Genomic DNA, 19,438 nt, shown 5'->3' on the forward strand with positions numbered 1-19,438 from the left:
TAGGTACAGGACAGGGTTTGTTTTCAGTGTGACATTTGGTACTGCAGTCCAACCCAAAACTTCGTTCTGTAGATCTTTCTTCTTATTTCAACATTTGTTTCCACCAAAAAAATCCTATCCAAGCATGCTTTGTGTATTCTGTTCACATCCTCTTTCAAAAATAGTTTTTCTCCACTGTACACTACTTTTTTGGCCAAACCATTTTCTTATAGCTTCTCAATGCATTTCTTCCAATTCATCACAACTCGTTCTCTTATATAGCCTACCCCATCTTAAGCTAACTTAAATCTACTGAGCTCAGATGCATAAACTAAGGGATGAGGCAACGCAACAGTACAAAACAATTAATACAAACAACAATGAAAAAAATGGAAATTGTCAAAGCAAGCAGCAGCAAATGCAATAACTTATATCTAAACATGACAAAACTCAAGCAGAAAAAATATTACAGTAAAAATGGCCATGTTTAATACCTATGTCACATCTTAACACTAGGGTGATGCATCATGAGAATTACGCTAGCATATAAGTTACCAAATCGTAAAAAAATTATTTATGCAGTTCCTGTGAAGGGAAATGTCTATTTATGTTCCCTCGTTTTCATGAAATTATTTTTTTTACTGGATCTGTAGGCATGAAATAACTATATTAGTACATTTATTAAATTTTATTTTAACCAATGCTGCAGTGCAGCTAGAAACTATATATTAAACAAAATGAGTAAATAAATACATAAAGCAAGCCATATGGCATTTCTCTCAACTAGCAAGGCAGTAGCCGTGAAATGTTTCTCATCGTTTCATTAGGCACTTTAGTAAATACCATAAATTAAGAGCCCCACAGTATAATCATATGTTTTCAAGTTTGAGCATGACGTATTTGCGATGATTTCTACAAAGGAATGTCAATAGCGAGGATAAAGGCCTCCCTATTTTTCTCCACCTGTGCCTCCGAAAGGCACACACTAATGGCTTCTTTCCAGGCGACTTCGCGCAGCTGGGTGCCCACGACGCATTACGTGAAGGTGGTCACTTAACTTTCTTGCCGAAATATTTACACCAGTTTGCACTACAGTGACAGTCTCATATAAAATTTCACAGGTCGAGAATTTGCATTACAAATGTGTAGACACAACATCCTTTAAATATAACAGGGTCCAAAAAATTTTCGTCGGCATTTACACACATTTCATAACTCTTTAAAGTACGATTCTTGGTTTCCAACATCCTTTTTCACAAATCACAGTACCTAACCACTACTCATTATTCCTTCCCTGGTTACACATATACATATTCATCAACACGTCTTCAATATTTCACCATAATAAATACATAGCATAATCAGATTCCTCATATAGCATCTCATTGATCATAAACATAACTCAACAGCATAATACACATCATCGTCGTAATAGTAACATCATAACAGATCAATCACATCTCAAAATCGTCGTAGCTTTCTGAATACTTTAAAACCTAAAAATAAATTCTATGCTCATTTCAGTTGTGTCATCTACCTCAAACGTACTTTAAAAATCATGATCCCATACCAGATACATCATTCAAAGCTCTCATAGTATCACAATGGTTCTGAAAAAAATATGAACAGTTCACAAAGTACAGACAAAATACAATTTCATAAGTGTGAAGTTATCCAACTGTGTAATTGCATAAACATGTGTCACTGACGTAGTAAAAAAAAAATTGTATCTCTGTCAAATAATCAGATAGCTGTGTAATTCTGTGTTAGAGAAATATGGTACCGATGTGTAAAGTTGTATAAGCAAATACCATATTAGCTAGGGCTCCTTGAGCTTGCCATGCACATGATACACAAAGTAAGCGTGTACCCCTCTGAGGATTAATGTAATTATACTCTCAGGCGTTACAGATTACAGCAATGGAATGAAATGTATCACGGAAAACTTTCTTTGTAATTCAAAAATCTTGAAAAATAAATGGTTTAAGTACAAAATTAATCACTCAAATGCGTGTCCTGTAGCGCTAAATGTGCGTCTTACTGTAAGGTAACTCCGTGGAAGTGTCGTAGTTATCGTCCTCTGTAGGCAAAGTTCTGCTGAACTCAATGTACTTACATCATCATAAACGAAAGTGAAATGCTTTGCGTATAGATATCGTAGTTATTACGTACCTTACCGTGATCAAGAAAGTACTCTAATGTAACGTATTGTTGTGCTACAGAAAAGGCTGTCTCATTGTAGCTATACCACAAAAGTTACTACTAAAACATGTTTTAATTTCCAGAATAATAAAGAAAAACTTTGCAGATATAAAACAGATACACTGCAAAAGCAACAGTGTAAATTGTGTCACATATTAGTAGCGTCGTGACATAATCGTGTAGCTATCAAAGAAACTAACCACTTTGTCATCTGGTATCTCTCAGAAAGCACTTTAAATCCATAATGTATTTTCAAGTAAACCAAAATGTTGCATTAAAATCTCATTAGCAGTACTGGTATATGTTCTATGTATGTAAGCATTATAGTCGTTCCGTAATCGCGCAACTAACAAGCAAGCATGTACACACACAATAACACTGTGTCGTCTGTTCACTATAACAATGCATTCGTAATTACTGTCTAAATATGTTCCGTAGGTTCTAGACTGGATAGTTAACTTCAAAACATTGTTGCATGATAACAGTTTCAAAGTGTGACATCGCATACTAGTAACGTGAAGTGAAAAGTTTTGTGGCAAAGACAAATTTAATAATCAGATTATCTTTCAATAAACGGTTTACATGTGAAATGTGGTGTAAACGTTTACTCTTCCTAGTACGCAGAGTGTCAACTTCAACGCAATTATCATGTGGTACACGTCGGATTCTGTAAGGTCTATTGTAAATCAGAAAGAATTTGTGACTCAAGTGTTTCTTCTTATGTGACAATGAATGAGTTTTAATGAGAACTTTGTGACCAATATATAATTTCTTTGCATTTGCTTTACCGTGTAGTCTTCTCCTTTTGTCTGCTGCAGAGTTTATATTTTTAATAGCCAAATCAGTTATGTCTTTGTGTCGAAGTTTACGTGTATTCGGAAAAGGTACAAGCTCTCTGATCGTGTTCGGTGGTTCTTCATTCTTCAGTACAAGAATAGGCGGTAAAGCAGTGGAGTCATGAGACATTTCATTCAGCACGTTTTGAAATAAGGGTAAATATCTGTCCCAATGCTGATGCTTTCTGTGACAATAAAGTCTGCAAAGCTTATTGATTTTTTTCATAATCCGTTCAGACGGGTTACAATGTGGTGAGTACAATGAAATAAAAACAGGTTTGATTTTATGGTTCCGAAGCATGCGTGACCAAACACCAGATCTGAATTGCGGTTCGTTGTCTGAAATGTCTTTACTAACGTGTCCAACTTCATGTAAGAAAGTTTTAACAAAGGCGTTGGATACAGACCGTTCAGTGGCTTTACGTAACGGAGTGAAAGAAACAAATTTTGAAGTAAGTTCAACAGCGACTAGAACGTACGAAAATCCATTAGATGTTCTGACAAGGGGTCCCAAGAGATCAACAGCAGCAAATTCTTTTAATTTAGAAGGAATGATAGGAAACAATGGAGCACGATGTGAGATAGTAGATGGTTACGCATTTTGACAAAGTTTACAAATAGACAAGACTCTTCGAATTCTCTTTTCCATATTGTTAAAATAACAAGTCGTTCCAAGAATACGATAACATTTTCGTGGACCAAAATGTGCGTAGCTGAAATGAATGTACCAAATGAGCTTATTAACAAAATCGTCTGGAATGCAAAGTACCCATAGCTTGTCATCAACAGTTCAGCGTTTGAAGAGTATGTTGTTCCTAACCAGGTAATAATGCCGAATCTGAGTGTGCGGCTTTTCATGCCATTTACTTCTCATGTCTTTCCAAATCGGATCTATATCTTGTTCATGAGCAATGTCCTTTAAAGATGTGGTGATGAAGTTTTCAAAGGCGACTTTCTGAATGTAAAGAATACTGAAATTTTTCTCTAGGTTGCCTTCTGTATTACTCTTCTCAAGCCCAGCCGGTGCGCGTGACAGTGCGTCTTCAACAATGTTCTTCTTGCCGGGAATGTAGACTATTGTGAAGTGGAATTCTTGCAGAAACAATGCCCAACGTTTTAACCTGTCATGATTTAATTTTGATGACATAAGAAATTGTAATGCACGATGATCACTTTACGTGCTTACCAGAAAGAAAGAAACTGAATTTGTTAAATGCCCAAACGATAGCTAAAGTTTCTTATTCAGTAACGGAATAATTTTTTTCAGATTTTGTTAGCACTCGGCTAGCAAAAGCAATGGTTTTCTGAACAGTAGTGTCATTTTCTATGGCTTGTTGAAATAAATGGGCACCAAGACCCACTTTAGAAGAATCCGTGCTAAGGCAAAAATCTTGTGAGAGATCTAGATGAGCTAGTAGTGGCGCGTTAAGTAGCGATTGAATTCCAACTGTGTTCGTTCGTCCCAGTACCAAATACTATTTTTTCCACTGAGAGAACAAAGTTTTGGTGTAACTAGAATTTGCATATTTAGAAAACGAAGGTAAAAATTGACAAGACCGAGTAAACTGCGGACTTGTCCTTTTGTGGATGTAACTGGAATGGCTCTGATTGCTTCTAACTTTTCAGGATCTTGCTGAATGCCTTCATAAGAAATAATATGTCCCAAAAACCTCACCTTTGACCTACCGAATTCAAACTTTTCCAAGTTAACTGTAATTCCAGATTCTGCAAAAATACATTACAAACTGTTGAGGATGCGATTATGTTGTTCCCATGAGGCTTCTGCTATTAGAATATCATCCACATATAAGGTGATGTAGGACATGTTCTGATGCATCAAGGGATCACCAATTTATTATTGGAGGGCAGTGTGGAGGGTAAAAATCGCAGAGGGAGACCAAGAGATGAATACACCAAGCTGATTCAGCAGGATGTAGGTTGCAGTAGGTATTGGGAGATGAAGAAGCTTGCACAGGATGTGGTAGCATGGAGAGCTGCATCAAACCAGTCTCAGGACTGATGACCACAACAACAACAACATAAGGTGATGTGACGTTTTAAGAAATCAGGTAATATGGAATTTAGCCCGCGAATGAATGCTGCCGAAGAAATGTTCAAACCAAAAGGAAGTTTCCGAAATTGATAACAAACGCCGAAACAAAGAAAAACTGTGTATTTTCTACATTCTGGATGAAGTTCGATCTGATAAAAGCTGGATCTGAGATCAATAGAAGACAACACTTTTACACCATTAAAATTTTGAAGAAATTCTTCAATCTTTGCGGCCACTCCGTTTCAGGAATGAAGACAGTATTGATTTGTCTCAAATCTAAGACAAGCCTGATCGATCCATTTTTCTTCTCACCAACATGTAATGGATTGTTGTATGAGCTTACTGCAGGCTCAATAATGCCCTCGTCAAGTATAGATTGTATTTATGTTCTAACACGATCGCTATAGTGTGCTGAAATTACGTATGATCTAACACAAAATTTAGTATGCTCACGAACACGAAATTGGTATTGAAATCCCTTAATTGTTCCTGTTTTGTGAGTAGAAAGTGTGGAATGTGCTTGTAAAATCTCAAAAATGTCCTGCCTATCAGTGTCACTACAATTCTCAATTGTTTTGAATTTTATTCTGAATTAACTCATTAGTATCAAATATGCCATCGATACCATCCCTGTCAGTACTTGCAGAGTGATCGTTAGTGTCAAGTTCCGTAGAAAATTCCGAACTGTTGTCTAACAGAAGGTAAAGCCGATTAATTTCCTCGTCATGGTTTGAGAGCCAATCTTCAAATTTCAAAGCTATTGACTTACCTTCTTTCTCTAAACTTATTTCAGCATCGTGAAAGTTTAAGATTGCTTTGTATTCATTCAAAAAGTCTACTCCCAATATAATTTCCGTCGACAATAATGGAACAATAAGAAAGTTCGTAGAGAAGCTGTGGCTTTGACAAAAGTATTCTAAGTTGGTTTGTTGGCGTACATCTACACTTTTTCCAAAGATTGCACCTTGTAATTTAATCTTACGTAACGGAAGTGTGGGGAAATCGTTCGATTTGTTGCATTTGCTAAAGGCTGTTTCACTAATTACTGAAATGGGACTGCCAGAGTCAAGTAGTGCCGTAAATTTTACGTCACTTACTGTAATGTGAATCAAAGGATATGCAATGTTGTTATGTTTTACGTCGTGTTCCTGGAGTAAGATGTACCTAATGTCTTCCATTTTTAGGTAATTTCTAGCTACGGCAGCTGAATCGTCAGTTTTATACGTACGTTTTGTGGCTACCAGCGGTATGAGCCATTGTCTATTGTCTCTTTGTTGGCGCGCGTCGTTATTGGGATTTGGAGACCTAACTTCTACAAATTTACCTTGTCGAGAGGGCCCCACCTTGTTTGAATCCCGCCAGTTCTGATGCAATTCAGGTCTGTCGTTACGATCATATCGTCTGTCGTCATGTCGGTAGATTCCATAGTTTCTTTCTTGTCGGTCACGTGGTGGAGAATTTCTCCCTTAATCGTAACTGCGCGCTGGACCATTGCGTCTAAAGTTATTCTGTCTCCCTTGATAATAATTACTTTGGTTCCCATATTGTCTGTTTCTCTGATTGTCTCTGTGATAGTCACTACCGCGGAGAGGTGATCTTTCCCTGTAATTATTACTACTCTGCAAACGGTTGTCATACGGGTGGTGTCTGTTTTGTTCACGATTTGTGTTGTGAGAATAGCCTTGTCGTGTCCAGTTATTATTTCTTTCATCGCGGAATTGCGACGGATGTGACCTATAATTCTTGTGTTCCTGTTTTCGCGTTCCGCGATTGTCAGTGTCAATTTCTAATTCTTGTGAGAGTCCCTGAAAAGCTTCAATGTCGTCTTTGCAACGTCCTGCCAAAATAATGTGTCGTAAATGTTGAAGTAATTTGACTAAGCAAATGCGGATGAGTTCTGAGGGGCTGTATGGGTTTGACAGGTACTGATTCTTGTGCAACATGTCTTCAAAATTCAGATCGTTCGAAATGTTTCATCATTATGATGCTATGAAACTTCCTGGCAGATTAAAACTGTGTGCCCGACCGAGACTCGAACTAGGGACCTTTGCCTTTCGCAGGAGAGCTTCTGTAAAGTTTGGAAGGTAGGAGACGAGGTACTGGCAGAAGTAAAGCTGTGAGTAGCGGGCGTGAGACGTGCTTCGGTAGCTCTGCCGGCACGGTAGCTCAGCGTGTTCGGTCAGAGGGTTAGCTTCCCTCTGTAATAAAAAAAACTGAGTTAATCGATCAACAACGAACTTAACCGGATGTCTTACGACGTCCGCCCCGAGCAGATGGAACGAACACAAGCGAACAAAATGAGATTAAAAAAGAAAGTTAGCTCAGATTGTAGAGGACTTGCCCGCTAAAGGCAAAGGTCCCGAGTTCGAGACTCGATCGGGCACACAGTTTTAATCTGCTAGGAAGTTTCATATCAGCGCACACTCCGCTGCAGAGTGAAAATCTCATTCTGGATTATGATGCTATGTTTTACACGGTCTTGTGTGGCTTGAGACCAATATGCTGCGAGGAAGCCATTGTAAAATTCTCCTTCACTGTGGCAATCGTGAATGACCGATTACATTCTTACAGCAGGTTCATTCTCTAAGTAGCCACACATAAATTCTAATCTGTGCTGTAATGACAGGGGGGGGGGGACAATGAGAGAATTGATGAAGTCACGCTTGTGGATGAATGTCGTTGCCGGAATTCTTAAATGTTTTGAATTTACGTGTAGTAATGAACAGCTTATAGTCAGAATCATGATGTCGGGGAGTCTCATGTCGGTCATTGTTATGTCGTTTCGGCGGTTCCATCTCAAAATTCGGTGTACCTTGCCAATTTCTTTCATAATCTCCGAAGTGCCCTGTGTTATTATTTTGTGGCAGTTCCGTATTTCTATGTCCCTCTTCCCGTATTGGAGCGAGTGTGTCCTCTGAAATACGTAATTCTTGTATTACCTGTGTCAGCTGATCTTGTACTTCCCGGATTTCTCTTTGGTGTTGCGTATTAATTTGATTCTGATTTTGTTTGAATATCCTAATTTGTTCGAACTCTTCTGTGTCATTAAAGACTACCGGTTTTGTGTCATTCAGATCTACCTTCGTAGATAAATTATTTAGCTGATCCGAAAGTTCAACTATTTTCTCTGATAAGGAACTGATTTCCTCCATGTGTCTTTCTGAACCAGTTTTCAGAGTATCTACTGTGTTCTTTAAGTTTTCCTAAGTTTTTGCAAGTTGCGTAACCGAATCGGTAGATGCAACTGAGTCAATTTTAGCTTGCAAACGTCTCATGATTTTCATTAGCAAGAGTTTGCTGCTTATGGCTGCTTCGTGATTCTGTAATACATTTCCATGCCGCAAAAAAATAGGTTGGAAATGCTCACAAATTTGTGTTTTTACGTCATTACAGACTTTTTGACATTTCGATTCCATTTTATGTAATTCAGTAGTTAAATCTTCACGTGTTTGGTCAAGCGTATGTTCCACTGAATCTAACTTTTGAAGCTTTTAATCCATTGCGTCTAACTGTTGCTGTGTTTGTCTCTGATTTTGTTTCATTTGCTGCATTAATTGCAATAATAATGTATTAGTGTCTGGAATCTGTTTCTCTATGCTTTTTGGCAATGCATTTTCACCGGCAACATTCACATTTTGACAAGCAGAAAATGTGTCTCAAATCATTTGAGAAAACGGTGAGGACGCAAAACCAGAATCTACAGTATTTACAACATTGTGTTCTGTCATTTCGGATTCCTGAGGCGAGCTGTTGCCGACCGATCGATCGATAATGCTTCCCTGTCCACTAATTGTTTCACTGCGTACACGATTATTTGCAGCCCACTCCATTTCCCTATACACAATTACCAAATTACTACTTTGAACATTAGTTAATTCATTACTCGGCAGCGCTAACACACTGCTTTCGTCTTCACTGTCATTTCTCAATTTACTTTGAAGCCTACTATTACGTTTTTCACACGCCATTATTGTCACAATATTTCACACGACAACATAGAAAAGCACAATTTGAAGAGCAAAATAACAAAAGACATTAACATAGCTGTGAAAATAATATCTAGTTATTTGCAAGCGCAGTTGCGAAATACTTGGTGCAAATCTACATGCTTGCCACAACTGTTTTACTGTACAATAATGAAAAACTGCAACAACAAAGGAAATTCTCTCTATAATTACGCGCTAGGAATAAACAAAAGCTACACTAATTACACAAACTACAAGAAAAAATCAGAAGATTCCAGTGAGTTATCCTCGGCTAAGGGTCGACATATGAAACGTCCCTGTAGGAAAATTGTACATGACTGTGCTTAAACTGACACACAATATTTTTAGCGCAACGCAACCTGACTTTCAGTAATCGCTACAAAGAATGGCCCTGACTAACATTAACCTATACGTTTCACAAATCACTTACCTCACAAAAATCTTCGTTACTCAAGCTACTGCAATACAGCGAGCGCCACTACTGCCAGCTAAATAAAAGATACAAACTACGGAAGGCACTAACTACTGATAGGCATAGTTAGCAAATGAAAGATTTTAATAGAGAACAAACAATGTGTTTACCTTAATATTCATCAAAAGTCACAATATATATGTACCAGTTTATGACATCCAGTCTTACAAAACTCCGCCATTTCTCTCCTCACATCCACCACTGCTGGCGGCTCACCTCCAACTTCGCAACGCTACGCGCTGTTAACAGCCAACTGCCCAACACTACAATGGCCAACAACAATGCATACCAGCCACAGACTGCACACAGCACAGCCAGTGATTTTCATACAGAGCGCTACGTGGCGTTACCAATATAAAAACCTAAATAGCCTACTTACAGTCTTACCTTAAAGAACAGCCGTCTGCTATCCACATCATGTCTCACTTCTAAGTGGAAAGGGTAAATGAGACGGTTTATCATGTGTGGATGTTTTGTGAAACAAGGTAAATCATACAGCGTTCCTCAAAGAATGATTTGATAAATTCGAAAGATTTCCTCTGCTATTAAAATACAAATAAAATTTCCTAAAGTGTTTGGTAAAGATGCATACAGAAGTACTGCAACTAATTCCAACAAATACAGAGGGGTCCAAAAAATGTATCCACTTGATAGATGTCCATAACTGGCAAACTAATTGACGGAGTTGCCTCATCTTTAGTAGTGTAATAGTTTGTAGTTCTGGCAATCGCCACACAAGCGTTGTATTGCGTTGTTTTTTTTTTTTTTTTGTCAGATGACAGTCGCCAGATAGTCAGTGTTTTGTTCTTAGTTGCACCTTGATACTCGAGTAAACATGGCTGGCTCAAGGCTTTATTTCGATGAAAGGAAGTCAGTTTTGAAGTGGTATTTTAAGTACGAAAACATTAATGAGGTTCAACGGCAATGGCGAAATGAAACAGAGCCACCGACACGTTTAACGGTTCGTCACATTCGAGACAAATTTGAAGCCGAAGGCTGTGTTAAGGATATACACAAACAACGATCTGGGTGACCTGTAACATTAACAAGTCCAGCTAACTCCCGTCATGTGTTATAACAATTCACTCGCTCGCCACAGAAGTCTGTGAGACAGTGTGCCCGTGAAACTGGAGTGAATCGCTCAAGTGTTCGGCGAATTTTGAAGACAGAAAAGTGGAAGTGCTACATCCCACGATTGCTACACACAATGAAATAGGACGACCCATGTCGTAGAATGAAGTACTACGAATGGTTTACTAAATGGTGCGCAACGATGAAGAGTTTGCAGGTATGATTGTGTGGTATGATGAGGCACAGTTCAAACTCAATGGTACAGTAAATCGCCACAACTGCATCTACTGGGCCGCCGAATATCCGAACGTCCATGTAGAAAAAGCCGTCAATTTGCCGCCAGGAGTAAATGTGTGGTGTGGGTTGTCTTATCGTGGCTTGATTGGGCCATTCTTCTTTGACGGCACAGTTACCGGTGAGGTGTACCTTCAGAAGCTTCAGACATCTATTTTACCTGCCATCCGAGGCTTGTATAGAGACGGAAGACTTTACTTTCAAGAAGATGGTGTCCCAGCCCACTACCTCGACAAAAATCTACCAGGAAGATGGATAGGCCGCCGAGGTGCTGTGCAGTATCCACCATGTTCCACAGACCTAGCTGCTCTGGACTTTTACCGGTGGGAGACACTAAAGGACGTCGTTTACCGACAAAAGCCACGCACATTAGATGAACTTCGAGAATCCATCGTAGATTCATGAGCTAATATCCAACTGAACACGTTGCAGTCAGTAGCTTGTGCTGCAGTTCGGTGGCATAGTTTGAGTATGGATGTTAACGGTGACCATTTCGAACACCTACAGTGATATCTTTAAGTTGGACTTCAAGCTGCACTTTCACCAAAAATGAGACAACTCCATCAGTTAGTTTGCAAGTTATGATCTTTTAAACAGTGGATACATTTTTTTGTTTCTTGTTCAGAAAATTATAGAGAATTTTTCCAGGACAAAAATTTAAAAAAACTATTTCTTGACATTTTTACACACACTAGTCAAATTTCTAACACCCTACCACAACAAAGGTCAGAATTTAAAAATGATTGTGGTGTTGCTTACGCTGCTAAATACTGCATTTTCGGGCAACAACAAAGTTATTATGTGGCAGGTGTTATTAGAGCACAGTTAATAAAGTCATTTCATCTAATAATGAATAAACTAGGCACTCATCTATTCGTGTTTCTCACCCTCGTCCCATTGTAAAATCATGGCTCAATTGTCGAAAATCTAGGTGGTGATGATTCCAAGCTCGGGTGCAAAGAGGCCTAGGTTTTATTCTGCTATATTCAAAAGGTTTATAGATACGCTTCACAAACCATTCTTGAAGATTAAACCTTTCAAAGTTAGCGCATTGGTGATGTAAAAAAAGTAATCAGCACTCCGAATTTAAGTTACACTTCCTTTTTATTGCTTTTGTTGCAATATCGCGTAACACCCAAAACATCACTTCACAATACAAAACATACTTGAAAACATCTTCCTCACTGTTAAAGTTCACATTTTATAAGCTGACTACAACATGCGTCTTTTCAACATGACGTCCAAGACTTGACTTTCTCAGTCACTAACACTCTAACTAACTAATCGCTTACGCCCCCGAAAATCAGAGTTACAAGTACGTCAAAGATCATAGTGACAAAAGAAAGAAAACACATAAGAATAATATCATTGCAATACAAATATATCGATGTATGAAAGTACCTCTACATTAATGAAATCAAATCTGAATGTTGTCTCAGAAATATGTTATCTACTTTACAGAAACACAGTAGAGTATTGCTGGTATCGAGAGGTTCAGGTGAGCTGCCGTATTGGTTACGTAATTCAAGTACCATTGCAACTTAAATGCAGTCTTAATTATTAATAAAAAATTTGCTTTTCTAGATGAGTAATTTATAAACTAAGGACCACCTGTAGGGAAGCAGCCTACTCAAGCCTTACAAAATTCATATCAGTCTTTCCATTGTGTGCTAGCCAGTCCGCTGTAACTAGCTCTGACGTCATAAATGTTGCCTAGTACTTTAAAAACATAGTAAATAACCTGAAACGTTTCTAGAATATCAGGAGTAGTACTAAATCAATATGTGTTGAATATAAATTCAATAGCTCTAACCATTTTCGAAATTTGGACGTTTTCCTGTAAAAATCATTGGCTCAATAGAAAACAGTTAGAAAGTTAAAAATTTATATTTAGATTCTTTTTGCATAATAATTTAGTAGAAACAGTATTCTGGATCTCACAAATTAAAATGTTAGTTGAAATTCATGATTTTCTGGTTTTGTCTTAGAAATTAAGGACGCAAGATAGGTTAAGTAGGCGAATAAATAAAGCTAGGATGTTTAAATTTAAGTAGAAGGGAGATCCGCTATAATCATAAAAATGTGAGAAGTTTCAACAGAATAACTATAAAACTATAGCTATAGCGTATCTCCAAAGAATAGTTCAGAGCTCGTCTACTGCGTGTAGTGTAATTAAATTAATTCTCTCGCCCAAAATATTTGACTTATCCACGTCAGACTTTTATTATGATTACTTACTTGTGTGCTGATTGCACAATTAAATTGAAAGCTTCATCGGCCATCAGTAAAGGAAGCAATGATTTATTCGATAACTTAAAGTGGTGCATTACTAGCCCAGCGTCTAGTCGGGAAAGCAGATTTGATCAAGCGTTCCCTTAGCCGTCCGCACCGCGGTTTTATATACACTCCTGGAAATGGAAAAAAGAACACATTGACCCCGGTGTGTCAGACCCACCATACTTGCTCCGGACACTGCGAGAGGGCTGTACAAGCAATGATCACACACACGGCACAGCGGACACAACAGGAACCGCGGTGTTGGCCGTCGAATGGCGCTAGCTGCGCAGCATTTGTGCACCGCCGCCGTCAGTGTCAGCCACTTTGCCGTGGCATACGGAGCTCCATCGCAGTCTTTAACACTGGTAGCATGCCGCGACAGCGTGGACGTGAACCGTATGTGCAGTTGACGGACTTTGAGCGAGGGCGTATAGTGGGCATGCGGGAGGCCGGATGGACGTACCGCCGAATTGCTCAACACGTGGGGCGTGAGGTCTCCACAGTACATCGATGTTGTCGCCAGTGGTTGGCGGAAGGTGCACGTGCCAGTCGACCTGGGACCGGACCGCAGCGACGCACGGATGCACTCCAAGACCGTAGGATCCTACTCAGTGCCGTAGGGGACCGCACCGCCACTTCCCAGCAAATTAGGGACACTGTTGCTCCTGGGGTATCGGTGAGGACCATTCGCAACCGTCTCCATGAAGCTGGGCTACGGTCCCGCACACCGTTAGGCCGTCTTCCGCTCACGCCCCAACATCGTGCAGCCCGCCTCCAGTGGTGTCGCGACAGGCGTGAATGGAGGGACGAATGGAGACGTGTCGTCTTCAGCGATGAGAGTCGCTTCTGCCTTGGTGCCAATGATGGTCGTATGCGTGTTTGGCGCCGTGCAGGTGAGCACCACAATCAGGACTGCATACGACCGAGGCACACAGGGCCAACACCCGGCATCATGGTGTGGGGAGCGATCTCCTACACTGGCCGTACACCTCTGGTGATCGTCGAGGGGACACTGAATAGTGCACGGTACATCCAAACCGTCATCGAACCCATCGTTCTACAATTCCTAGACCGGCAAGGGAACTTGCTGTTCCAACAGGACAATGCACGTCCGCATGTATCCCGTGCCACCCAACGTGCTCTAGAAGGTGTAAGTTAACTACCCTGGCCAGCAAGATCTCCGGATCTGTCCCCCATTGAGCATGTTTGGGACTGGATGAAGCGTCGTCTCACGCGGTCTGCACGTCCAGCACGAACGCTGGTCCAACTGAGGCGCCAGGTGGAAATGGCATGGCAAGCCGTTCCACAGGACTACATCCAGCATCTCTACGATCGTCTCCATGGGAGAATAGCAGCCTGCATTGCTGTGAAAGGTGGATATACACTGTACTAGTGCCGACATAGTGCATACTCTGTTGCCTGTGTCTATGTGCGTGTGGTTCTGTTAGTGTGATCATGTGATGTATCTGACCCCAGGAATGTGTCAATAAAGTTTCCCCTTCCTGGGACAATGAATTCACGGTGTTCTTATTTCAATTTCCAGGAGTGTATGTAAGTAGGCTGTTTAGGTTTTTTTATTGGTTACGCCACGTAGCGCTCTGTATGAAGATCACTGGCTGTGCTGTGTGCAGTCTGTGGCTGGTTGGCATTGTTGTAATACTCGCCATTGTAGTGTTGGGAAGATGGGTGTGAACAGCGCGTAGCGTTGCGCAGTTGGAGGTGAGCCGCCAGCAGTGGTGGATGTGGGGAGAGAGCTGGCGGAGTTTTGAAATTTGTAAGAATGGATGTCATGAACTACTATATATATTATGACTATTAAGGTAAATACATTGTTTGTTCTCTATCAAAATCTTTCATTTGCTAACTATGCCTATCAGTAGTTAGTGCCTTTCGTAGTTTGAATCTTTTACTTAGCTGGCAGTAGTGGCGCTCGCTGTATTGCAGTAGTGCGAGTAACCAAGATTTTTGTGAGGTAAGTGATTTGTGAAAGGTATAGGTTAATGTTAGTCATGGGCCATTCTTTTGCAGGGATTATTGAAAGTCACATTGCGTTGCGCTAAAAAAATATTGTGTGTCAGTTTAAGCACAGTCTTGTATAATTTTTCAAAGGAGACTTTCATATGTAAGAACGCTGCGCGAGAAAGAAGAAGGCCCCAGATCTATTCAGACGCTGATTAGCGCACCACCTATGCCGAGAGTCGCGTCGCGTCGGTATCGTTGATATAAACAGCCTCGGATGCAGTAATAAGTTACTCCGGATACGTGTAACAATGAAATCGTTTTCGAGTGAAGTGTTAATTTTGGGATGACGTTAATGATCTATCTTTAGTTTGCGTATGTCGTATTTTCACGTGCCGCCGCAGGAGAGATATTCTACCATTATTAGCGTGGCGTTTGATGAACATTATCATCAAAATATGGGGAGCATCCACTTAAACATTTAATTTGAACAGTTATAGATGCATCAGCGTATTAGACTCTGAACTGCTCTGGTAGTTGGATTGTGTGGATTCTTTTTGGTTTGTGATTTTTAGAATATAGTGAAAATTTAAGAGAGAATGGTTTTCGATTATGAATCCCAGACAATCTCCTAATTCCTCAGAGCTGTAAGCTGTAGCTATAAATGTATTTCTCAGATGAAGTGGGCACTAGGAATTCTAATTATAGGCTTCACGTTTTGCTAATCACTATCTGTTGCCAATATTGTAGTTAGAGGGCCAGTTTTGGGAACGGCAAACAAGAGCATTAAATAAATAATAGGAACATTAACAATTATTCCACCCGCCGCCCCACACACCGAATTAACTGCCTGATTGGCTCTAATAACAGTAACGTTATAATATTTGTTGTGTGTTAGATACATACGCAAGCTTTTGTGCCGCCAGAAAAGCAGACAAATAAACAAATCCCCATTCTCTGACAACTTTACCGACATGGAGAGAGCTTGGAAAAGTTGGCGAGTAAGGCAGTGGGCGCAATAAACGCCCATCATTCAACCGCAGAGAAGAGGCGCCACAGTGCGAACAAGTGATGCCCAATGCACAGCGCTGGACCCGCGGATGAGAGGGTTGGAGGCGGAGTGAGGGCGGTGTGGGGGCGGTGTGGGGGCGGGGGCACTAACCCTGGAGGACCATCGACGAGGCGGGTGGCCGCGGTGCGCTAATGGCCGTATTCGATTACGCCGGCGCGGCGTGGCGCGGACACCGGAGGCGCCGCCGGGGGGAACCCCCTCCCAATCCGAAGACTCATTTCTCGTTTCGCTCACGCGGGAGGCCAATTCACAGCCCGAATCGGTCCCTGCTTGCCCTCCGCTGGAGGCACTCGACCACGGGCAGAATGAACGTTATGGGCTGGAGCAAGTTTAAAAACGTGTTGTGCGTGTGGTCCGTGTTACCAATGAAACGTCCCCTTAGAAAAATTTATAAATGATTATTCCGGTAAACCACTTACGTTATTTGATTTTCAAACAGCTGAGCAAAACTGAACGTACTCAGACATTTCTCTATTTACTTATTCCGATCACCACTAAACTGACACACAATACTTTTAGCGCAACGCAGTCTGACTTTCAAAAATCCCTACAAAAGAATGGCCCTGACTAACAATAACCTATACCTTTCATGAATCACTTACCTCTCAAAAATCTTCACTACTCGAACTACTGCAATACAGCGAGCGCCAATACCGTCAGCCAAATAAAAGATTCTAACTACTGAAGGCACTAACAACTGGTAGGCATATTTAGCAAATGAAAGATTTTGATAGAGAATAAACAATGTATTTACCTTAATACTGTTCAAAAGTCACTATATATATGGTTTTACAAAAAAGGTACGGCCAAACTTTCAGGAAACATTCCTCACACACAAAGAAAGAAAATATTTTATGTGGACATGTGTCCGGAAACGCTTACTTTCCATGTCTGAGCTCATTTTATTACTTCTCTTCAAATCACATTAATCATGGATTGGAAACACACAGCAACAGAACGTACCAGCGTGACTTCAAACACTTTGTTACACGAAATGTTCAAAATGTCCTCCGTTAGTGAGGATACATGCATCGACCCTCGGTTGCATGGAATCACTGATGCGCTGACGCAGCCCTGGAGAATGGCGTATTGTATCACAGCCGTCCACAATACGAGTACGAAGAGCCTCTACATTTGGTACCGGGGTTGCGTACACAAGAGTTTTCAAATGCCCCCATAAATGAAAGTCAAGAGGGTTGAGGTCAGGAGAGCGTGGAGGCCATGGAATTGGTCCACCCCTACCAATCCATCGGTCACCGAATATGTTGTTGAGAAACGTACAAACACTTCGACTGAAATGTGCAGGAGCTCCATCGTGCATGAACCACATGTTGTGTCGTACTTGTAAAGGCACATGTTCTAGCAGCACAGGTAGAGTATCCCGTATGAAATCATGACAACGTGCTCCATTGAGCGTAGGTGGAAGAACTAAAATGAGCTCTAACATGGAAATTAAGCGTTTCCGGACACATGTCCACATAACGTCTTCTCTTTATTTGTGTGTGAGGAATGTTTCCCGAAAGTTTGGCCGTACCTTTTTGTAATAGCAGTTCTTCACATCCAGTCTTACAAATTTGCTGTCTCTGATGGACACAAGTCCATATCATCCGCTCTCAAAAGTCCGCCATCTCTCTCCCCACATCCACCACTGCTGGCGCCTCACCTTCAACTGCGCAACGCTACGCGCTGTTGACAGCCAACTGCCCAACACTACAATAGGAAATTCCAAGAGTGCAAACCAGCCACAGACTGCACACAGCACAGTCAGTGATTTTCATATACATCGCTTCATGGCGTTACCAACATGAAAACCTAAACAGCCTACTTACACCTTCTGCAGCCGAGTCAGTTTTTACGAGTCGGGAGAGCACCTTCAGTAATACTAAAGAGACATTCGCCTCGTTTGGTGTCGGGCTTCTAAACGAATCTACTGTATAAAGTTTAAATTTGTTTGAGGTCACTAAGACCGGTGTACTGCAGAAGGCGTTGAAGTGTTCCAGAGGTATAGAGAGAAGGAAAAAACGGTAGCAATAAGGTCTAGTGAATGTACAAACCTCCAACGAACTAAGCGTCCTAAAGTAACGTAATAGTAAAGTATATCTTCCATAAAGCAATATCTCTGAAACGAAACTGTCTTCACAGTGCAGTAGTTGGAAGAGCAAACGAAGCCTTTTAGCAATCATACGAACAGGTTGTAAAGTTGATGCATTAAGTTGTGCTGAAAGCGGTGCTGATATCAAGACAATAAAAGCGGGTTAAAAGCTGTGAGCTATCTGGGGAAGTTATGCTTGCATTACTGAGCAACTGTTTCACCAGGTATCCAGTCTAGCTTACCAAATTCCCAACCGGACTAACATTAATTATAATCTTTTAATAGTCACCTTAGAACAACCAGTGATGTATATATGAAAAGAGAATTTAAATTTAAAAAAAATAAATCACTTTATATTTGGACATTTATTTTAACATTGATCATTGTTCCGTTAAAATTACAGCATATTAAACTCGGTTCATAACTAAGCTGGTGCCTTATTTAGGATTGTGAAAATGTGAGTTTGTAATCTTAAGGGACACATCAAATATGTAGCCCGGATTGGGAGACTCCATACAACACAGCATTCATAAAATAACACACGAAGAACGTTGAAACATATGCAAGAGGAAATTAGCCACAACCAACCGATTCAATGTTCACCCAAAGAAGTTACGGTCGTAGCGCAATCCTGCCCGTCATGAAATTACCACACACTGGTATACTAAATTCATGCTAATTGTGTGTGAAATCTTCCCGAAAAGAATAACTGAGGGCTACTTTGATAATTACATCACATGCTTCACATGGTCAACTTGGTTTACACAGACAGTATAACTCCACAATAATTTTGATAATTAAAATAAATTACATCGAAACGCAATTTACAAAAGAAAAAAACCTCCAACTGATTATTATCGTCATACTATTAACCTGATGGGTGAAACAATTATATAAGCACATGGTACTGGTCTCACAAAGTACACCCCACGTGGGTTGAACATAAAGAAAAGTTGCTATACTGAAAAATATTGTCAAGACGAGACATTATAATCTCACGCACATTCGCATTTAAGACTGATGATCTTAGTTAGAGTTGCGGATCATCAACACGTGGTTCCACTTTGCTCACAAAGTAGTGACAAAGCAACTACTAGAAGATATTCTGAACTTCACAATCGAATTATACCGCACTGTAATTTAAG

Source organism: Schistocerca gregaria, chromosome 1, assembly GCF_023897955.1.
Source record: "Schistocerca gregaria isolate iqSchGreg1 chromosome 1, iqSchGreg1.2, whole genome shotgun sequence".
Taxonomy (NCBI): domain Eukaryota; kingdom Metazoa; phylum Arthropoda; class Insecta; order Orthoptera; family Acrididae; genus Schistocerca; species Schistocerca gregaria.